Raw genomic sequence first — 7,260 nt, 5'->3', positions numbered from 1 at the left:
CTGACCCTCCCAACCCCCCCCCCTTTTTTCTTTTCTTTTTATCTCCTCCCCTTATTTCACTAGATAGAAACATTGTCGTATTAAAATGCAAGAGCTATCTGCGTATAGCTATTCAAATTCTATTGTGCAAATTGTTAACCTGGCTCTATTTGTCTAAATAAAGAGTTAAAAAAAAAAAAAATACATTTACAGATATAGCTCTAACGAACTCACAAACAATAGCAATCACCATGAGCAATCAATTAACGGAATACTGATGAAGACAAGTATTCATTTAAGCCCAGCGGTGCAATGGTGTCCAATTGATGGATCCACCATGTTTCTTTTTGTAATAATGATCGAGCCCTGTCACCGCCCTTCTTAGATGGTGGAATACAGTCGATCATTCTGTATCTCAGGCTAGACAGCAGATGTCTATTCTCCAAAAAATGTCTAGCGACCAGCTGATCGCTCTTGCCACTCTCAATAGCATTGCGGATCGAGCATCTGTGCATTTCCATCCGCTCTTTCAATTTTCGTTCAGTCTTGCCTACATAAATTAGACTGCAGGGGCATATGATGGTATAGACCACAAACATAGAATTACATGTAAATATATATATCCAGGCAGAAAAACATGAGAAGGTGCGCTTCATGATGCATTAAAAGGGTTTTAATGGGTTAAAAAATATTTAAGGCCAGGAAGAGCAAAGCAAATGCTCATACCAATGATCAATAGTGGCCCAGCTATAACCTTAGGCAGCACGGATGGTGTAATGGTTAGCATTACTGCCTCACAGCGCTGAGGTCATGGGTTCAATCCCCAACATGGCTCTAACTGTGCGGAGTTTGTATATTCTCCCCGTGCTTGCGTGGGTTTACTCCGGGTACTCCGGTTTCCTCCCACAATCCAAAAATATACAGATAGGTTAATTGGCTTCCAACAAAATTAACCCTAGGATGACTGTGTGTGCGTGTACATGTGGTAGGGAATATAGATTGTAAGCTCCACTGGGCAGGGACTGATGTGAATGTTCAAATATTCTCTGTAAAGCGCTGCGTAATATGTGTGCGCTATATAAGAAACTGTTAATAAATAATAATAATAAATACCAAAATTAAAACAGGGTGGACTGGATACCACGTGACATGACATATGTAAGCCAAGGCTAAGCAGCTGGGCAATCCTGGTCCCGAAGAACCGAGTACCTCACGTGCGTCCCCCGCTGGATTGCGGACAGATGCCTGAAGGAGAGCAGGATCGGGCAGAAGGTCCACAGGAACAGCCAGCCAGTGAGTGCGGATAGCCGCACGTACTCACATCCCCTAAATAGGCCGGGGATGTCAATCAAATGCCAAAAGCTCATGGGGTATCAGCCCACATGAAACTTCATGCTTGTTACAAGCATGAGCACAAGTGGCTCCAGCGGAATAGAAATCTATCCTTAGGGAGCAATAGCACAGATAAAAATATCTAATTTAAGAAAGCCGCGAAAATATATGTCACGTCTTACAATTTATATGAAAAACATAAATAAATCAATAATAAATAATAAAAAAAAATTGAAATGCATACAAGATTTTTTTAAAGAGACAGCACAGAAAAATTCAAGTAACAGATTATAAAATCCAAAGAAAAAATTACTGAATAAAACATATACAGACAGCATTAAGCTAAATTAATAAAAGGTGTAATTTCATACCCTTCATTGAGTCCCGAAGGACACAATGTATTTAGTTTGAGAATCCAAAAGGTTTCCCTCTTCAACAATGCTTTTTCCCGGTCACCTCCCCGCTTCCCTTGCTGGACTATTTCGATACCCTTAAAGGTTAGGCTGGATGGGTTACAATTGTGACTTTTACTAAAATGATGGGAAACACTGTGATTAGCTACACCATGCTTAATATTTCTTATATGCTAAAAAATACGGATCTTCAGACATCTTAGTCTTACCAACGTACTTAAGGCCGCAGCCGCAGGTTAACAGATATATAACGAACGTGGAGTTACAATTAATTAACTCCTAAAGTCTGAATCTGCAATGATAGGACCCTTATGTACATAGGGACAAGCTTTACAGCTATTACAGGGATAGCAGCCCTTGATGGATAAAAATGTAGTGGATACCGGGTTATCTTTACTGTTTGTGATTTCTTATAGACAATTCAAGGAGCTGGCTGAATATGTCCAGCTAAAACCGGATCCAATTTAAGTACATGCCAGTGTTCACGAAAAATAGAGTTCAAAGGTGGTTGTGGTAGGGTCTGCCTCTTTTCCGGAAAAAAAGGTTGGGTGTTTCCCCCACAAGGGAAGAAGGGAAGGTGGCGCTACGACCTGAGCTGGATCACTAGCAGCTGCTAGAAGTAGCCAGGCTAGTCAGGCCTGAACTGTAAAATACAAAATTAAAAAGGAAGAAAGCAGTACTAAATAAGTAAAATCAACTGTAAGACTAAAATAGAAAATTGGACTGATTGTACAATAAAATCAAAACATTTTATTCAATACAGTGAATGTCCGTATGGGGAAATGCTGGTAATAGATGCAGGTTTGTCCCACAAAACGAATTAGGGGAGGGGCTGTCCGTTCCTATTGTGCCTTGAATTAGGACCATAAGTGCAAAAATTGGTTACCTTCCACCTAGTAATTGAAGACCGGGGTGTGTTGTTGATCCTCCCAGGGACTCAAGGTCCGGATGGGCTGGGCCGAGTCAACCTCCAAGATTTGGGGAGTACACCCAAGGGCTGCCGTCAGTAACGATGGTACAGATGGCAGGGAACAAAAAGCAGGTGGTTGGTGTGGTCCAAAGAGGGGGGGAGGGGGGGTTTCGAAGGCTGGTCCGGATTAGTCCATAAAGTGGGTAGGCAAGTCACCTGACGCGTTTCACCGTCTCAGCGGCTTTATCGCCAGCTGCGCGCTCCCGTGTGCACTCCCTGCTGGTCGCTGGAGCATGCTCCTGCGACCAGCGGCTTTCCCGCAATATATCGCTAGCAATCATATTGCACCGTGTGTACACAGCATTACATCTGCAAAAGATGTGTAGAGTCTCTGATATATGTTAGAAGTTCGGGTATATATTTCTTAATAAAAGAATCCACGTATTCAGAAATACGAGCTGTGAGCGAGCCGATCCCCGCTACAATAGGGCGGCCAGGTGGTGCCGTCCTACTCTTATGCACCTTGGGCAGATGGTAAAAGGTCGCAAGACTGGGAGTTGTATTATAAAGGTATTTATATTCATCTTTATTAATAAGTATCTCAGACAGACCCCTTTTAAGTAGCACTTCCAATTCTGCTAGATATATATCCGTGGGATCATTTGACAATTAACTGTAAGATTCCTCATCACCCAGCAACCGATATGCCTCCTTTATATATTGATCCCTGTCCATGATAACCACGCCTCCGCCCTTATCGGCGCTCTTTATGACCATGGACACATCAGAGGCCAAATTTTTCAAAGCTAATTGCTCTTTCCTACTAAGGTTGTTAGTAACATTTTTTCAACCCTCAATTTTATTCAAATCTTTTTTGACAAGTTCAGAAAATAAATCAATGTAGGGATCCCTAGACTCCAGGGGATAATAATTTGATTACATTTTTAGACCTGACATCGAATTTACTTCGTTCTCAATAACCCTATCCGGGTTGGCATTAGGTGGCTTTCAAAGAAAATGCCGTTTAAGTGTAAGCTTTCTGGTAAATAGATTCAAGTCAATTAAAAGATGGGGTTCTTTGTGGGGTTATTTGTAGATGTTGAGCCCCAACCGGTGTATTCACCCCTAAAAAAGGCTGCTTCATTTTCCTTCCATTTAGAGGTCTTAGTGGCTCGAACCTATTGTTTTGGACAAGTCCCATCGGTTCATACTTAGAAAATACTGGCTGTTGCCAATGTTTTTTGGGGTCTTGTACGCCAAATCTTTTTTTATTCCTAATGGGAACTTTTTGACATTTATATTCTTGTTGGTTCCTCGATTCCCTATCATATTTAGGCATTCTTGGCGAATAATTAGTTCTATCATTATTTAACATTGGGTTTTAAACTCATGGGATTTTTCACCATTTAATTTCTGCAGTCTTTTAATTTGGGGTGGTGTTCTTTTTGGATTTTATTTTGCCAAGTTCCGACTTGATTTTTATTGTAATCGGACTTATCCCTCAAAAATTTATTTTGCTTAGTCTCTATAATTTTATTTTCAATAGAGGTAACTTTTTTGTCTATTTCAACTTTAGCTGCAATAAGGGACTCCTTATCACATAATTCATCTAAAACAGGTGTAAGCGCAACCAGATTTTTTTCCACTTCCATCAACATTTTCTTTTTTTCTGACAGAAGCAAGCGCATTAATTCTAAGGCACTTTCATTCAAAATGTGATTCCACTCTTTCATGAATTGATCATTATCCAACCCTATGTTGGGTAATTTAGACAATCTCAATCCACGGGGCACCCTTCCACAGGTTATGTAAATATCAATGCTTTTGATGTCCCACCATGTTTTCGCCTCCTTAATTAGTAATCTGTCTAGATCGACCACACAGCTTTTCTTATCAATGGGGCTACCAACATCAGGTGGCACATCAAATCTTTCATTAAATATTCAAAGACACTCCTGAGAGCGTTTAGTATTCAATTCACTATTTCTATACATAGTAATACCTCGCAGGAATTAATATATGAATTGAAATCAATTCTATACACAAGTGGCTGAAATTTGACACAGATCCAAAAGACAAACAACAAATAATATAAGGGTGGTTAAACCAGCGCTGAGTGTAGGAATTCAACAATCCAGTGTGTAATCATTTAACTGAGTAGAAGGATTAAAGGGTTAATAAATGTCCGGACTGCAGCAACCTTCATGAACATTCCTCAAGGATCAAATGAGGTAGAAATCTAGGCAGAAAAACATGAGAAGGTGTGCTTCATGGTGCATTAAAAGGGTTTTAATGGGTTAAAAAATATTTAAGGCCAGGAAGAGCAAAGCAAATGCTCGTACCAAAATTAAAACAGGGTGGACTGGATACCACGTGACATGACATATATAAGCCAAGGCTAAGCAGCTGGGCAATCCTGGTCCTGAAGAACCGAGTACCTCACGTGCGTCCCCTGCTGGATTGCGGGCAGACGCCTGAAGGAGAGCGGGATCGGGCAAAAGGTCCACAGGAACAGCCAGCCAGTGAGTGTGGATAGCACGTACTCACATCCCCTAAATAGGCCGGGGATGTCAATCAAATGCCAAAAGCTCATGGGGTATCAGCCCACATGAAACTTCATGCTTGTTACAACATAAGCACAAATGGCTCCAACGGAATAGAAATCTATCCTTAGGGAGCAATAGCACAGATAAAAATATCTAATTTAAGAAAGCCTCGAGAATATGTCACGTCTTACAATTTATATGAAAAACATATAAAAATTTTTTTACAAAAATTTAAAATACATACAAGATTTTTTTTTAAAGAGACAGCACTTCTCAAAAAAACTTGAAAAATTCAAGTAACAGATTATAAAATCCAAAGAAAAATTACTGAATAAAACATATACAGACAGCATTAAGCTCAATTAATAAAAGGTGTAATTTCATACCCTTCATTGAGTCCCGAAGGACACAATGTATTTAGTTTGAGAATCCAAAAGGTTTCCCTCTTCAACCGCTTTCCTTGCTGGACTATATCAATACCCTTAAAGGTTAGGCTGGATGGGTTACAATTGTGACTTTTACTAAAGAAAACAGAAAAAAAAGAAAATGTTGATGGAAGTGGAAAAAAAAATCTGGTTGCGCTTACACCTGTCTTAGATCAATTATGTGATAAGGAGTCCCTTATTGCAGCTAAAGTTGAAATAGACAAAAAAGTTACCTCTATTGAAAATAAAATTATACTATAACCCTAATTATAGACTAAGCAAAATAAATTTTTGAGGGATAAGCCTTATTACGATAAAAAAACAAGTCGGAACTTGGCAAAATAAAATCCAAAAAGAACGCCGGCCCCAAATTAAAAGACTACAGAAATTAAATGGTGAAAAATCCCATGAATTTAAGAACCCAGTGTTAAATAATGATAGAACTAATTATTCGCCAAGAATGCCTTAATATGATAGGGAATCGAGGAACCAACAAGAATATAGATAATAAAAAGTTCCCATTAGGAATAAAAAAGATTTGGCGTACAAGACCCAAAAAAACATTGGCAACAGCCAGTATTTTCTAAGTATGAACCGATGGGACTTGTCCAAATCAATAGGTTCGAGCCACTAAGACCTCTAAATGGAAGGAAAATGCAGCAGCCTTTTTTAGGGGTGAATACACCGGTTGGGGCTCAACATCTACAAATAATCCCACAAAGAACCCCAGTACGTCTAAAAAGAAGATTAGGGGACGAAAGAGAAAGGGAATTTCCCAACAGAGAGGCCATACAAAGACACTTTTGATTAATCAAGCATTGGAACCTGGAGAGAGTCTATCTAGCTCCCCTGATAACCATGTTGGTATTTTTAATTTATCAAAAAGAAAGCTCTCTGATATGGAATTATCTGTGTTGCGTAAAGGCCTTTCCTTTACACCGACTAATGGTCCTAATAAAGTTGATCTTTTAATTGACTTGAATCTATTTACCAGAAAGCTTACACTTAAACTGCATTTTCTTTGAAAGCCACCTAATGCCAACCCGGATAGGGTTATTGAAAACAAAGTAAAATCAATGTCAGGTCTAAAATTTAAATCTAATTATTATCCCCTGGAGTCTAGCGGTCCCTACATCGATTTATTTTCTGAACTTGACAAAAAAGATTTGAATAAAATTGAGGATCGAAATTTTTTTACTAACAACCTTGGTAGGAAAGAGCAATTAGCTTTGAAAAATTTGGCCTCCATTGTCATAAAGAGTGCCGATAAGGGCGGAGGCGTGGTTATCATGGACAGGGATCAATATATAAAGGAGGCATATCGGTTGCTGGGTGATGAGGAATCTTACAGTAAATTGTCAAATGATCCCACGGATATATATCTAGCAGAATTGGAAGTGCTACTTAAAAGGGGTCTGTCTGAGAAACTTATTAATAAAGATGAATATAAATACCTTTATAATACAACTCCCAGTCTTGCGACCTTTTACCATCTGCCCAAGGTGCATAAGAGTAGGACGGCACCCCCTGGCCGCCCTATTGTACCGAGGATCGGCTCGCTCACAGCTCGTATTTCTGAATACGTGGATTCTTTTATTAAGAAATATGTACCTGAAACTTCTAACGTATATCAGAGACTCTACACATCTTTTGCA

Source organism: Crinia signifera, chromosome 1 (genome assembly GCF_055691185.1).
Source record: "Crinia signifera chromosome 1, ASM5569118v1, whole genome shotgun sequence".
NCBI lineage: Eukaryota > Metazoa > Chordata > Amphibia > Anura > Myobatrachidae > Crinia > Crinia signifera.
Note: the sequence above shows the minus strand (reverse complement) of the source record.